The sequence below is a fragment of the Marmota monax genome, unplaced genomic scaffold (assembly GCF_021218885.2).
Source record: "Marmota monax isolate L192 unplaced genomic scaffold, Marmota_monax_Labrador192_F-V1.1 WCK01_AAM20220418_F8-fsc00014, whole genome shotgun sequence".
Classification (NCBI taxonomy): Eukaryota; Metazoa; Chordata; class Mammalia; order Rodentia; family Sciuridae; genus Marmota; species Marmota monax.
In genome coordinates, this window is record NW_026695222.1 from 4,819,367 (window position 1) to 4,836,163 (window position 16,797).

The window sequence follows — 16,797 nt, forward strand, 5'->3', positions numbered from 1 at the left end:
GTCTCCATTCCTAATGCTGTGAGCCTATATCTTCATCCCCAGGCCACGCACCCTCTCCCAGCAGTTTTGACAGTTTCTAGTGAAGACCCACAGCTACCTCTTCTCTAGAACACTGCTCCGGAACTAGTGTGGTAACGTTATCCCTCCTACCTCACTCCACTTCCACCGCATGCCTGCAGCCAGTGACTCACTGCACAGGGTGGCATTAAGTGGACCATGTGCACAATGAGCTTCCTACTCTGGAGCTCCTGTAGGATCCAGCTGAGATCCAGATTCAGATTGGTCCACGTCCTTGCTCGGCTCTCTCCTCTACCCTGCATGGAGCCCTCATTCCCTTCTCTTTAGCATACCCTCAATACATTGCAGGCATCCGAATCCATGTCTCAGGCTCTGATTCTTGGGAAACAAAACTTAGACATTTCACTTTCTAAACCCCAAATCTTGTTCATTCCCATTTGTCAAGTCAAATAGCTCTGATGGCCAAAATAATCTTTCAGGCAGGTAAATATCTGTTTTATAGCAAAATTTTCAGGGTGAACAGGTGGGGGTCCTCCACAGGCCCTACAGAGTGATGGTGGTCACCTACATGCTAACCCCATCAACCAGCTGATGGTAGTATCTCGGCCCCTTCCACAGGCAAGGGAGGTTTTAAAAGTGGGAGCACAGAGCTGAAGAACGGAGGGCATATTTGTTCACCTAATGAGTGGTTTCACTTCAGCAGAGTTGGAAATGGTTCAGCCATTAGTGACTCTCTCACTTCCAGGCCAAGAGGCTTCCATTATCTTGTCACTGTGGGCTCTAATTTTCTCAAATATGTTCCAGAAATCAGTCCCTCACTAACATCTAAGCAGACAAGGACGGGAGCTCCTACATCTTTTCTGTCATTTCCCAGAAGCATTTATTGAACATCTTCTGGGTACATCACTGTACTGAATACTGGGAATGCAGTCATGAACCCAACCTGATATGTCAACATATGGGACCAAATATTTTATTATCATCATCATCATCATCATCATCATCATTAGTATTTGTGGTATTGGGAATTAAACCAGGGTGCTTTACCAGTGAAGTACATCCCAGCCCATTTTAATTTTTACTTTGAGACAGGTCTCACCAAGGTGCTTAGGCTGCTTCAAATTTACAATCTTCCTGCCTCAGTCTCCCAAGTAGCTGGGACTATGGGCATGTACCACCACACCTGTCCCAAGGGTTTCAGTTTAAGGGTTACAATTATTTTAAAAATGACCACTGAGGGCTGGGGATGTGGCTCAAGAGGTAGCGCGCTTGCCTGGCATGCACACGGCCCGGGTTCGATCCTCAGCACCACATACAAACAAAGATGTTGTATTCGCCTAAAACTAAAAAATAAATATTAAAAATTCTCTCTCAAAAAAAAAAGACCACTGAAATAATGGCTTCTGATGGGAAGAAACAAAGCATGGATCATAGATTATAGATCTGTAGTTCTATACAGGTCACCCTTAATGTTGGGGCACGAAGTACACCCACCTCAATGGAATCCCTGTTTGTGATAGTATATAAGAATTTTAAAAACATAGACTGGAAGGAATGAGAACAAATAAGTGTTCTCATGTCTTTGACATGTATTGCTGGGAATTCCTTTCCTATTCTTTTCTGCTTTAATGCTTTCTCATCCTTTGAGACCCTGTTCAAATAGTACCCACTCTGAAAGCCACCACAGCTCAGAGAGGTGGACACACCATATTTTGTAAGGCATTACCTGGAGTTTTTCTTCTTATACATCTCACCCTATAAATATATTTGAGCTTCTAGTGTTACCGCTGTTGACCGGTGACGAGTCCTTGCTTCCCCAATGTTGAAGAATAACACCAGAGAAGCACGCCGAGGCAAGGTCAGAATGGAAAATTAGAAGTTTATTAAAGGACAGCAGAAAAGACTTCTCCCGAAGGAAGAAGGGGACCCAAGAGGTGGAACCCGTTGAAGGGCGAATGTGTTCCCCTTTTTATAGTTTTTGGTGATGGAATGTAGGTGGGAAGGGTTGGGACACAGGTGGGCCAAAGAAGTAATCTGGGCACTTCAGAGTCAAGTTTGCTGTTCATTAACATTTCTTTGGGATGGGCTATCTCCAAATCTGTTGGGGGCTGTTTCCTGGGCTTCATTAACATTTCTTTGGGATGGGCTATCTCCAAATCTGTTGGGGGCTGTTTCCTGGGCTTCATTAACATTCCAAGAGTTGCTCAACTTTTCCGGAAATTCATTCTCAACATGGCCTCCATTTTAGATTTCACTCGATATTAGACCCGATTTACCTAACTACACTGACTACCTAATTTTAAATCTGGCTTCACTAGGACAAAAGTCAGCCTCCAATGTAGAAACTCCAATAATAATAGATGTTTATTGAGCACTTACTGTGGATCATATATCATTCTGAGAATTTTACACTAACTAAACTGCCCTCAAATTTTATTAACTCTGTTTTGCACATGAGGAATAAAGCACAGAAAACTTGGATAACTTGCCTGAGGTTTCACAGTGATAAAATGGCAAAGGCAGGTTTCAAACTGGGCAGAATGTGACATTCAACTACATCTCTTCACACAGGTTGTTTGCATGGCCTTCACAGAGCCCCAACAAGTCTATGAGTAGAATTCAGGGAGCACTTATATAAGGTATGCAAAAAAGAAATTCTTCCTTTTAGTAATGTTTAACTAAATTATAACATATCCCTTGATTTTAAAAGTAGGCACCAAACCAGAGCAGGTGTTTGCAGAATCAGTGACTTTGTCACCAGTAAACAGCTTAGATATTTTCTTATTCTATGAGAGTTATGGCTTAGCTCTCAAAATAGTGTTTACATTCTTCCCTACTTAGTAATTACAATACTTATTACACTCACCACTACACGTTGTCATTTTAAGATTTAATAATGTACAAATCAGGAATTTGTGTTTAAAAATATCGCAACATATTTTCATGTCTTTTTCTTTTGAAAGCTTCTATCTTTTATTTTATGCCTATAAACCATAATCCTAAATAAAGTTCTGATACATGCTATAGCAAGGATAAACCCAAAAATATATTAAATGAAAGAAGCCTGTCACAAAGGAATATACATTGCACCCTTCCATTTATGAAACTTCCAGAATAGGCAGTCTGTTTAGACAGAAATAGATTAGCAATTGCTAGGAGCTGGAAAAAAGGGCCATTAAACAATGACTTCTAAGTGGTACTGGATTTCTTTTTGGGGTGAAGAAAATGTTCTTAAATTGCATTCTGTTGATTGTTATACAAGTCCTCAAATATACTAAAAACCCTTGAGTTAGGCACTGTAACCAACTTTATGACATGGAATTTATATCTCAGTGCAACTGTTAAAAGCAAGTACAATGTCATTGTGAAGAGGGGTTCACAGCTTCCCCAAACTGCTCCTTGGGTCCAAGTACATAAACTCAAAATGCAGGAGCCCTGCCTAATAAACGAGAGGGGATTTAGTTGTTGTTGTTTTTTTTTTTTTTTAATAACTATTAATTATTGTGGACTTAAGGAACTGAACTTATGTGAATTTTTCGTGGTACTGAGAGGAAGGAATGTGAATAGTAGGGAAAATTTCCTGAAGCCTGTTAAGAGGACTTAAAGTAACAAAAACAAGAGGCCAAAGTCCAACCCAAGCTCCTTATCCTGGGTATCAAATTTCCTTCCAGGTTTCTGATAAGGCCTCTGCTCCTCAGGATACCCCAGGGTCAGGAAATGGGGACTTCCTTTCCTTTCCAGTCCACCCCACCCCACCTCACAGAGATGCCTCTGTGTTGAGAGCAAGTAATTCTTCTTAGGCTACTTCATGGAACTAACACCTTTGTTTGCTAGGAAAGTGTTTATTTTTGTGGCTTGTTTCTTAGGATGGTTGGGTGATGAGTGAACGAAAAAATTGTCTTGGTGGCTTTACATCAGGTAGCTTCCTCTGCCTGCCTCCTCTCCCTGTAAGGCCCAGCAGGGGGCCCAGCTTCTCCCTTCTCTGATGGCCAAGTTCAGCCTGCCATGGAATGATGTCATTGTCTCCTCCCTCAGACCCTAGCTCTGGGCTCATTTGTCCCCCCTACCCCACTCAGGTTAGCATTGCAGCACACACCGCTGGTGCCCTGCTTGTGGTCCTTTGCAGTTTTCGGGGGTAGTTTCTGTACTTATTGGTAGTTTTCTATCTCAATCACCTGGTACTCTGTTGGCCAGAGTGTTTCCTTGGTTAGTGAAGGGTGGCTCAGCCTGGACTAAACGGGATTTAATGAGACCAGGAATCAACAGCAGTCTATGAAGAAGAGAATTTAGTGCATTCTTAGCTTATTTTCCTAGGTCTGTGGGGGATTTGTTCTGCTGTGTGTTCCCAGGAGAATTCAGCTTCAGGTGTTAATATGCTCATTCATGCACTGTCACCTTTTCTTCAGTCCTTGTCTCACTCCTCATTCCCTCACTTCTGCTTGTAGAGATTGTCTCCAAAAGAAACTACTTGTACCCAAGTTCTTATCATAGGGTTTAATGTAAGGGAACCCCAATTTAGGTAGGCAGCCATGAGGTCTAACTTGTAATAAGTACAATTAAGTGTGATGGATAGCAGAGAGACCCCACCCAGGGCCAAGCAAGATCCACTGGGATGCAGGCTTCTTATTTCATTAACTCTGCCATTGTTCAAATACATGGGGACTCCTCTTTTAAAAATGTTTCAGCACCCATAGATTATTGAATTGAGATTTCTGGTGGTATAAAGTTTTCATTTGCTGAGCATTGAGTGAATTGGACTAATTCATGAAAAGTTAGTTCAGCTCATATCTAAAAACAAACAAAAACAACAACAACAAAAAAAAAACAAGATTGACTTGACCAAGTGACAGAACTCTCCTTCTTCCTGTGAATCAGAAATTAGTCCCAGGGGGGTTTCCAAGAACGTATTACCCAATAACAGCCCCAAGGAAGAAACAACCCAAATGCCACTTGAGTAATGAATGAATAAATTAATGTGGCATATCCATACAATGGAATGGTTATTCATCCATAAAAAAAATGAACAACTGGTACTTGCTATGATGGATGTGAACTTGGAAAACATTATGTTAAACAAAAGAAGACAGACACAAAAGGCCATGATTCCATTTATACGAATTGTGCAAAAAAGGCAAATCAATAGAGAAACAAAGCAGATCAATGGTTGCCAGGGGGTGAGTTCAGGGGCAGATAGACCATTCTGTGGGGTCTTCCTTTGGATTATAAATATATCTTGGACTTAGAGGTGATGATTATGTAGCATTGTGAAAAACTAAATGCCACTGAATTGTCTACTTTAAAATGGTTAATTTTATCTTATCTGAATTTTTTTTTTTTTTAGAATGTCTTACCCTGTGGTTTGTCCTTCTCTCCCTTTCTTACAGGCAGGATTAATAGTCAAACTACTTAGCAACCTTCATGTATATTAGCCATATGCTGATGGTCTGGCATAGGCTCTTTATTGCTGGATCAGACGGACCTGGGCACCTGAGGCCATGAAGGGATACTCTCAGGGGGTCAAGACAATGGTTGTTTGTCACCCTCTCCCCTTCCTAGTCCCACAATACAGTCTGGAAAAATCCATATTTTGAAACCCAGTGGAAACCCAGGTATAAGACTGAACACCACAGCCTTGCAATTCAGAGCCAATCTGGTTCTAACAACTTGAGTCTTACTTGGTAGCATATCATAAATGCAGACACCTAGAACCTACCCCAGCCCTGCTAAATCAGGACACAGGGAGAATTTCAGAAGCTCAGTTTTAGGAAGCAATCCCTTAGAACCTCTTACTATTTTGTCTTCAAAATGTGGGCTTATGTCTCCCACCCTTGCAGTTCTCTTACTGCCAGGATTTGGAAAGAACATGTCTTAAAACTTTTTGTATACTGTCCAGGGTTTTTTCTGGGAAGAGCCAAAATTACTTCATGGAAAGCCCACGGTTTCTTTAGAGACTCTTGTTTCTTCTTAGAAATTTGTGTGAGTTTTGTATTCAATTCCATGGTATATTGATGTTCGCCTTAATCTCAAATTATTCGATTTTAACCTTAATATCAACTTATTTGATTTTTGAAATAAATTTTTGAAATAAATTGATGCTTCAGGAAGATGCAGTATATTTTTATTCCTTCGATGGTTCCTGCTAGGTTTTGGATGAGTGCCTCCTAAAGTCATACGTTAAAGGCTTGGTCACCACCCTGCAGTGCTCCTGAGAAGTGGTAGGATCTATAAGAGGTAGGGCCTAGTGGTAGAAAGTTAGGGCACTGGGGGCATGCACTCAAGAAACTATTGGGACCCCAGCCCCTCCCCCTTCTTTCTTTGTGTACTAGTCACCAAGAGGTGATCAACTCACTATACAATGTGCTCTTCACCATGATGTTCTGCCTCACCATCGGTCTCAAAGCAGCAGAACCAACTGATCATAGACTGAAACCTTGAAAACTGTGACCAAAATAAACTTTTCCTCATTTTAAACTGACTATCTCAGATATTTTATACCAATGGGAAGCTGTTGGACAAAGTCCCCATCCTCCGTCATCTCATGCACACACTAGAGCAGATGTAAAGTGACTCAGGAAGTTAGTGATTCAACAAGGAAACGGATGACCACTTCAGACTCTTGTTATTAGGGTAAACACAAAGGTGCAAAATGTGATTGGTACAGAAGAACTTTCTTTGAATTCTTAATACTTGATACCACAGAATGGAATAGAGATTCACATGAAGTCTTCTCCTAAAGCAGAAGGAATTTAGATTACCTCCATAAAAACATTTCTGGATTTAGTGACTGTTTTAGGTTGGTACCTAGAAGCAGAGCCTGAGGCAAGAATTTGGTTGTGTGTGATTTTTGAGGGAACTCCTGGGAGAAGGGATAGGGGGAGGAGGCTGGAGCTGGGAGCTGAGCAAGGATGTGGCCTTACTAAAGTCCACCTGTGTGAATCAGGGAGAGCTCTAAAGCATGGATCATATCACCAAGTTGTTTCCCTTGAGACCAGAGGGTCACCATGTCTCCATGTCAATAAGTCATTAACAATGAGCTGCCTGCAGAGGAGGTGGCACATCTGGGCAAGTTGATCCCTGTTCATCCTAGGGCAATCTCTCTGGAGAAGGGGGACTTTCCTGTTCACAGTAAATCCTCACAGCAGCCTGGAAAGGAGACCTGGGTGGGCAAAAACCATGTTCATCACAGCCTCCATGATAGAATGGAACTTTGACATTCTCTTATGCTGATCTCTCACTTATAGATTACATCCTGTCTGTTGATCTCTTCATAAGTGGTCATGTGCTGCTTAACCATAAGGTACACTCTGAGAAGTGTGTTAGTTGACTTTATTCTTGTGCAAACATCATTAGGTATACTTACATGAATTAAGATGGCTGCATCATTACTAAGCAAAATAATCCTCTGGGATCACATTGGTATCAGCAGCCCATCATTCACCAAGTTGTAATTAAGGGAGTCATGCCTACATATTGGTGTCTTCTCTTTCCCTTTCCTTTTCTTCTGTTTGTTCAGGCCTGGGAATTGACTCCCAAACCTTGCACATGCTAGGAAAGTGCTCTATCACTGAGCTACAAGCCAGATCTCATTTTCTTTTTCTTTTTTTTTAATATATATTTCTTTTAGTTGTAGGTAGACACAATGCCTTTATTTTTTTTAATATTTATTTTTTAGCTGTAGTTGGACACAATACCTTTATCTCATTTATTTTTATGTGGTGCTGAGGATGGAACCCAGGGTTTCGCATGTGTGAGGCGAGCACTCTACCGCTGAGCCCCAGCCCCAGCCTAATGCCTTTATTTTTATTTCTTTATTTTTATATGGTGTTGAGGATGAACCCAGTGCCTCTCTGGTGCTACGCGAGTGCTCAACAGTGCCTCACCGGTGCTAGGAGAGTGCTTTACTGTTGAGCCACAACCCCAGCCCCTCATTGTCTTTTTTAAACTCTTGCTGGACATGAACACTGTGGACAGTTTCTGCTTTCTACTCATGAAAACAGAATTCCCAAAGGAATTCTGGGGGATTCCCACCCAATGCCTTGGTAAATTGTGACTTCATGCAGGTGAAGTTCCTGCCATGGCTCCCTTCCTTCCCACTTTTGATTTTCATTGTGGTCCTAACCTGCACACACCCATCAATCCAGGGTGCTTTTTCCTGAACACAGAGTCCCAAGGAAATGACAAAAGGGCAGCCCTGGCCTTATCGTTCTTGTTGATTAAACAGCTGCCAGAGAGTTGCAGCTGCCTTGGCAAGAGTCCACAGTAAGGAAGGGGGTGAACCAGCAGCTAACAGCGCAGTCCCTGTGGTCACCGGGCAGGGAAACCTCCTTAAGTGTCAAGCGCACTTTAGACATGAAGATTATAATTCTTTTGTAATCACCTTAAATAACCTGGGAGTGGGAAAAATAGTCTGCTTTTAGAAATGGTTTAATTAGGGCTGGGGTTGTGGCTTAAGTGGTAGAGGCTCGCCTAAGACGCTTGAGGTACTGGGTTCAGTCCTCAGCACCATGTAAAAATAAAATGAAGATATTGTGTCCACTTAAAACTAATATATATATATATATATATATATATATATATATTTATATATATTTATATATATATATTATATATATATTTATATATATATATTTAAATAAATGGTTTAATTAGTCATAAATTAATCATATTTGGTAATTATTAATATATGTGTTTGTAGTTTTATGTTAAAATAAAGTCAAGGTGGGCGTGGTGGTGCACACCTGTAATTCCAGCAGCTCAGGAGGCTAAGGCAGGAAGATCGGAAGTTCAAAGCCAGCCTCAGCAAAAGCAAGGCACTAAGCAAGGCTGTGAGACCTTGTCTCTAAATAAAATACAAAATAGGGCTGACAATGTGGCTCAGTGGTGAATTGCTCCTGAGTCTAATTTCCGGTAACCCCTGAAATAAATAAAGAAATAAAATAAAGACAAAAAATGGAAAAGCAAAGGAAAAGATTCGTAGTTAGTTTAAAAAAAAATGAAAGGGAAAGAAGTATAAAATCTGTACAGTGTTAACTGAATACATAGATGAGTAACAATTATATTGTACAATGACAGTCGTTATCTAGAGTTAAGTGAAGCACAATTTACTGTGATGTTACATAAAGAATGAATGTTGTGCACATGGAGTTTAAAATGCTCAGTTTTTAAAAAAATCAGGACTCTTAAGTCAAAATTACTAGGAAGAAAACAGATTTTCTTTTCTTTGCCACCCTTTTCTCCCTTTTTAACCCTGTTTTTTTTTTTGTACATTTTCCACTCTCACTAGACTGAGAATGCATAGCTATAACTATTTTTTGTGTGTGTTATGTGAGTATAACCTGGAATAATTTTAGCAGGCCTCCTTCAGGGAGTTCTGAAATATGTCCCAAGAATTTAAAATTAAATTTACTTCCAATGCAAATATTTTATTTTTAGTTTTCTGCACTGGGGTTTGAACCCAGGGCCTCACATATGCTAGGCAAGCCCTCTACCTCTGAGCTCCATCCTCAGCCCTTTGTATCTTTTTTTATTTCGAGACAAAGTCACACTAAGATGCCTCAAGCCTCCCACCTGGCTGGGATTACAGGTGTGTGCCATTATGCCTGGCATATTTTTATTGTGCTAAAAACCTTCTCTATGTGATAAATATGAAAGTAGGCTTTTTGTTTTTTAATCATAGCAAGTTCCACATTCACAGCAATGTTGATTGACAGTGCTGACGAACACTTAGAGCTCTTGGGAAGCTCCCATTTAAACACATAGGAATTGATGGTTCCTGAGTTCTTTCTCTAAGAGTGAAATCATAGCAAGTCAGAGTTGATAGTTATTCAACCTGTAAGGATGTAGGTAGAAGAATGGCTGTATGGAAGGTTGAGTGTGTTACCATGGTTAAGTGGTGGTATTGTTTTATGTTCTCCCAACAAATGTCTGTCAATGTTTACAGTAGTCCCAAGGATGCTATTGATATTGAGATTCAGAGGGACATTTGTTTTTTCCCTAAAGAGAGCTGAAGTGATAAACAATCCAGCCAGTTTAACTGAGTGTTTTGTGTTTTGGAAAGTCACCTCATGATGTTCCTTAGGCCTGAGGAAATGTCATTTTCCCAAGTCTCCTCAGGGAAGCCTTTTGGTCCCTCATTTCCTGAAGGGAACAGTGTGTCTGAGAGGGGTTTCCTTCTCCCTCTGCTTCAAAAAGCCAGTGACAACTGGGAAAGTCAATAACCGGTGCCCAGGATCTGCAGAAATCCACAAAATGACCAGCTGGCCCTTGACCATGAAGGCCATTGTCCTGAAAATTGTTTCCCAGGCTTTGTGGTTACATCAGCTGTAGTGATAAGCATCTGTGACAAGAGACTGTGGCAGGAAGTCCTGGGCTTTATGCCTGATATGTTGTGGTCAAACTCCCAAGGAGAAAGACAAGACAAGCCTAGGTGAAGATGGATCTCAGTGAATCCATGTTCTTCCACCCCATGTGCCCTTTACCTCCTCTTTAAACCTTTCCCAAAAGCTCAACTCCCTCATCCCTGGGCACAACAAATACTGGTGGGTATACTGGGTAGGTATACTGTGTTTATCTGTTGGCTTCCATATTTTTCTCTCTGGCCACCTGGAATAGACTAGGTATTTGGTCACAAACTAGAAGCTCATTTTTTTTTTTTTTAAATCAAATGGGTGGAAAATATGCAGTGGTATGAATCAGCAAAACCAGCCTGGGATAAGTTAACCCTTTTTGTTCCTTTTCATCCCTTCCTTCCTTCATTTCTTCCTTTTTCTCTTCTTGAAATGTCATGGAAGCTACCAACTCCGTACTTCATGGAGGCTTAATTTACATGTAGTGGAATGGATGGATCTGCAGTGCACAGTTGGGTGGTATAAACATCAGGTCAATCAAGAGAACATTGCTGTTACCCCAGAAAGTTCCCTCAAGTCCCCTTTATGCACTTTCTTTCCGCTCAGACTCTCAGAGGAAACCACTGTTCTGATGACCACCATAGATCAGTTTTCCTCGTTCTTGAACTTCAGTTAAGTGTCATGCTTTTTTCACTGGATATTCAGAAGATATATATAATTTTAACCAAATTATCTTGAGACCCCATGGCAGTGGTCTTCTGGACATTCTGCCAAGTCAGTACTAAGCTCTCATCCCCAGCCCCAATATGAGGTTGAGGCCCATCTGGGTGGAGAGGAGGGGAGAGCTCCAGCTCAGAAACATCCGGTGACTCCCCTCTGTTCTCCCCTTCCCGATTATGCCCTTTGTCTGATCCTGAGCAGGGTTTGAAAATTGAGACTCCTGGGTCTCCCTGCAACTGCTAAACAAGGCAACACTGCTGAGGCCAGGTCTGCAGTGCCTAGAGATTGGTGAGGTGTCCTTGCAGCTGCCTACTGGAGATCCAAGCCCTCCTGAAGGCTCTGCCTTTGTTCCTCGGGGGATGGGCCTTCAGATCTCCATTTCCTGCCCTATCTAGGGGAATCCTCTTTCCATTTCCCTGACAACCCCTAATCCCACCCGGGTACCTTTATCTGAGTCCCTTTCCCTTCTTTCAACAAAGGCCAGGAATGAGGGTATTTTTTTTTTCTTTTTTTCCTAGCAACTTCTCTGTGTCTGACATAGGCCTGAGACCAAAGAACACAAAGTCCTTCTCTGATGGGTGCTTGCATCTCCTTATTTGGCTTCCAGTACCTCCTGTAATTTGGCCCCTCTCCCTATCTGATCTGATCTTGGACTCCCTTTCCTCTCACTTCCTATACTCAAAGCCTGATGGCTTTCTCTCTAAGTCCATTTTTTCTTGTTAGTCCTTTTGACTGAATCGTTCTTTTCCCTAGTCTTTGCCTAACTGACTCTCTTCATTCAGATCTTAAGCTAAATGTCACCTCCATAGCAAAGTCAAGTCACTGTGTAGGCCCCAATTCTACCACTCCCCCACACTTTTCTCCACAATTCTCCAGTATCACTTATATCTTATATCTAATTTTGTTTTCTAGTTCATTTATTTCTTTGTATATTCATTCCATTATCTTGTCCCTCACTAGAATGTAAGCCTGGGAGAACTGACATCTTATCAGTCATATTCACTATATGTGTCACTTATCCACTGACATGATAAAGCTATGTAACAAAACCCCACCTTCATGTCACTAACAAATAGCATTCATTTGTCATGCTTTTTTTTTTTTTTTTGGTTAACAATTTAGGCTATGTTTGGTGGTACAGTCCTTCTGATCTTGGATGGGCTCCTGTATTTGGCATTGGCAGGTTGTCAGTTGGGATGATGCTTACTTCTGGACTAGCGTGGTCTTCCTTGCAACATAGTAAGAGGGATGCAAGAGTAAAAATAAGCCCTGATGAGCTGACATTTTACATGTCTCTGACTATGGCTTGGTTGCTAATATCCATTGGCTGAAGGAAATCACATTGGCCAGTCACAGAAGTAAGAGCAATTGGGCACTAGAAAGTTATACAACAACTTGCATGAACAGAGAGGAGAGTGTAGTACTGAGACCACTAATATGTTCAATCTACCACATAAGGGTGTTCCTAGTCCTTGCTACACAAAAATCATAGTCAGCATTTTAATGAATGAATGAAATTAGTCTTTAACAAAGAACAAAACAAGGAAACAAAATTTTAAAAATCCCTCCAAGACAAAAACTTTAGCACAAAAATTTATAACAACACTATTATTCAAATGAAAAATCCATAATCAGGGGATTTCTGGATAAATTTCAGAGGGTTCGTGAACTCCTGAAATAGTATGTAAAATTAAAAAAATATATGAGCACATAGCAGCTCATGTTAGGGCCTTGGCTCAGTTCCACTGTATTGTACAGTATTGTACTGTATTATACAGTAGCCCCGGGTGCACATCTTAGGACAACTTCCAAACTTTTTCCTCTGTCTTATTGACTTGACTAGGTTTTTTCAAGTCTGTTGTTGGAAGAAAGTGAAGATTCATTCTAAATGGAAAACACTTGGCCACTTAATTTTCTGGGGTGACTTTTTTTCCAACATTTACTGGAAAATTCATTTGCATCTTACTGTGGCTCTTGGGAGAATAATTCTTCTAGCCCTGGACACAGATTTGTTGGCCTCATGATAAGGAGGCATCTCTAGATCATCACAATCCCAAATGAATCAGCAAATGCTCAACACTTTTGAGGGTACTAGAGGAAACATCAACCAAATATCATAACGCACACTGGCCTTCCCAAGGACATCACTGGTACAAAACATTTTCACACATTCAAAAAGTCTCTAAAATACTGATCTATGTTTGGACCGAAGAGATGGGCCGTTTCTAGGGAGGTTGTTTCTCTAATATGTTTATCATAAATGGACATCATAAATGCTGTAAAGTCTTGACTGCTCCCTTATAATAAATATGTTTTTGAAACCTACTATTGATGTGGTTCTTTTCAAGGCTTCCATAGAAAGGAAATCTGAACCATGATAACAGTGTGAAAGTTGATATTTCAATGAATATAGACTGTGTGTCTGTCTTCTCATGGGATTCTTTATGTGAAATCATGTCATAACATTCTTTCTCTAAAATATTTTCTTAATTTGTTTGGAAGCTCTACTGTAAGGGTCCCGCGAAATGTCGGAGAAAGAGACCACCAAGTGACCACTCATGCAATTGGCAGAAGGGGATTTATTGAACCAGCATGCTGGGGCTCCGTGCCCACTCAAGAAGGGAAAGCAGCCAGAGCCCCGAGCAGGGGCTGAGCACTGCTTAAGTACACTTTTTGGGGAGGGCGGAGGGCTTTGTATACATCAGAACAAATCATCATGAGGCGCGGGGAAATTGAACAACAACTCCTAAACATGATTAGTTCATTCATTGGCGGGAACAGGTCAGGCTGGAGTGATAGGTCATTCCTAAGGAGGGGGTTACATTTAAACTGATTGGTTCAGGCCCTGCAATGCCTACAAGCGACCACACAGAGCCCTTATTATACAACCAAATAGTCAGGGGAAATATTTACTGGGCAGTTCCAAGCATTGTCTTAACAGCTACAGAAATTTCAGGTTTTGCAGGTAGCATAGAAACCTAACAATACCTCCTTTACATTTTAACTCAGACCTTGCAGCTTAGAAATTTTACAACACCTGGTCTTTTACCCTTTAACTTTTACGCTTTAACTTCAATTTCTTTTACCCTTACACTACTTTTTAAAAAAAATCACAGTAGTTCATATCATAAGAAAGTATAAGAAAGTAAAAGGCAAGACAAATACAAGATTACTGAGCAATATCCTGGCTAGATTGACAGTCTGATTTCCACACTATTAAGTATGCAGAGATCAGCTTTCAGAGAGAAACATTTTTTCCAAATGGTTTTATTCCTCCTGAGTTCTTCATGGCCCTGAAATAATTATGGCTATTGATTGTTCAGGAAGAATCTGGGGAGTTACAGAAAATAACAGCTTAAAATATGAAATGAAGCAGCAAAGAGGAACTGGTTCTCTAGGGTCAAGAAGTGGATAATGTGTTTATGGACAACTTTCCATGAAGGACGACCAAGGTGTCATGGAGATGTAACTTCAAAGGCATGGCAGCTCTATTAAAACGTTCAGTGCTAATATTAGATAATCAGCCTAAACCCTTGTGCATTATTACAAGTATCCCATGGCCTTAAATGCCTTTTCTGAAATTCTAACATGGTAGGTTTTTGTAATTTTCTAGAATACTGATTTGGAGAGTAACCTGAAATTAGGGGGAAAATGATTGGATTTCTGCTTCAAGTTTCACTTTTGAAAAGAGTCGTAAACAGATCAAAAAATATTGATAGACTTTGTCCTAGTAAGAGCTTCATCTCTGCAGAATTACAGATCATTACCAGCAACAATCCATGTGACCAAATCCTCAATAGAAACAGTTTGTCTGATAGCTTTGCTATTTTATGAGACAATTTTTCCAAGTGACACAAAATAATTAAAAGTTATCACAGAAAATCAATCTGCCCAGTTAATCTTGCCTTTTCCAAACTCATAAGGATCTTGGTGACAACATGTTTCTCAGCTACCCTGGCAGCCCTCAGAAGGAGATTCTTAGACATTAGGAGTTGGCAGGATTTTTTTGATAAATAATTTAGTAAACATTTTTGGCTTTCTGGAACATATGGTCTCTTGCAACTACTTAATTTGGACTTTGTAATGTATAAGCAGTTGTAGCTAAAATGTAAATGAATGGATGATGACATGTTCCAATGCAATCTAATTTGTAAAAACTGCAGCAGCTGGTAGGCCATTGGCCATAAATTGAAAACCTTTCTTTTAGGGCTCTACAAGCCAGGAAGGGGATGTGGCTCAGTGGTATAGCAGCTGCCTAAGATGCATGAGGTCCTCCCCAAGAAACTGCAAAAAGAGTTCAAAAAGGATTCTCCAGGCAAGCAGGCAGTCTCAGGGGATTCATAAGGGAGACAGAACATTAGAGAATGTCAAGTTTGGAGAAGATAAAAGGTAAAATTGGTAGGAAATTCCCCCCCCCAAAAAAAAAATCAAAGAAAACCTCTAGAAATTATGTTAGTTCTACTCGAAAAATAGTGATTTTGTAAACGTATATTTTTTAAAGTCAAGGAAGCATATTTATTTTTTCTCAAGAGAGTATTTGTAGGAAATCTCAGTGTATAACAGAGATGATAAAAGAATTGCTGTATTCAACAGGGGGAAACTGTTCATCATCTCCTTTGCCCTCTCAATAGCCCCCTAATATATCTCTTGAAAACTGCACAATCTATTAAGCAATTTAAAATTCACTTCTCTGGTATGATAGAAAATATACCTTGTCTCTAACTAGAGTTCTAAGATTTAGCTAGTAAACATACAGGATGCTCAGCTACATTTTAATTTCAGATTGACTCCTACATTTTTTTTACTGTAAGCATGTCTGATGCAATATTTGGAACCTGCATATACCAAAAAATCACTCTTTGTTGATCTGAAATTCAAATTTAACTGGGAATTCTTTATTCAACGGACTATCCTACCTGTACTTCATTAGTCTTTCTGTGCCTCAGTGTGCTCATCTGTAAAATGTGGGGAATTGTAGTACCTACGTAATAGGACTGTTTCCAGCTTTAAAGAGATTAATATGAATATTTTAATTGATAAATAGTGTATGTCTTCTGTGTAGAAGAGATCCTGTCACATAGCAAGGGCAAGTTTATTGCCCATTAATTATTACTTGTTATGCTGTTAGGTAATAAATATCAGTGGTGGTATTAAGTGTAAGTGATTGCAATAATACTTCATGACTGACGTAATCGGCAAGACTGAATTGTGTCCTTCAATTTTATATGTTGGGACTCTCAGCCCCAATGTAATTCTAAATGTAATTAAGGTTATATAAGGTCACGAGAGTAAGGCCCTAATCCAATATAACTTGTGTTCTTATAAGAAGAGGCTGAGACACCAGGGATGCATGTCTGCAGATAAAAGGCCATGTGAGGACACACAGAGGAAGTGGCCATCTGCAAGCTAAGGACAGAGGCCTCCAGAGAAAGCAAACCCGCCCACACCTTGGGTTCAGTGTTTAGTCTCCAAAGTGTGAGAAAGTAAATTTCTTTGCTGGGGTATTTTGTTATGGCAGCTCTAGTGACTTAATACAGTGACCATAACTTTAACAATGTATGTCACTTCAGAAATCAAGATGTTCTTTAAAGTATGGGTTAAAAAGATGATATTAGAACAAATCGATCTGAGGATTCCTTTCATTAACCACATGCTGGCATATTTCTCATTTTTGTAATTTTTTAATCTTGTATGTCATTACAGGTTTATTTGC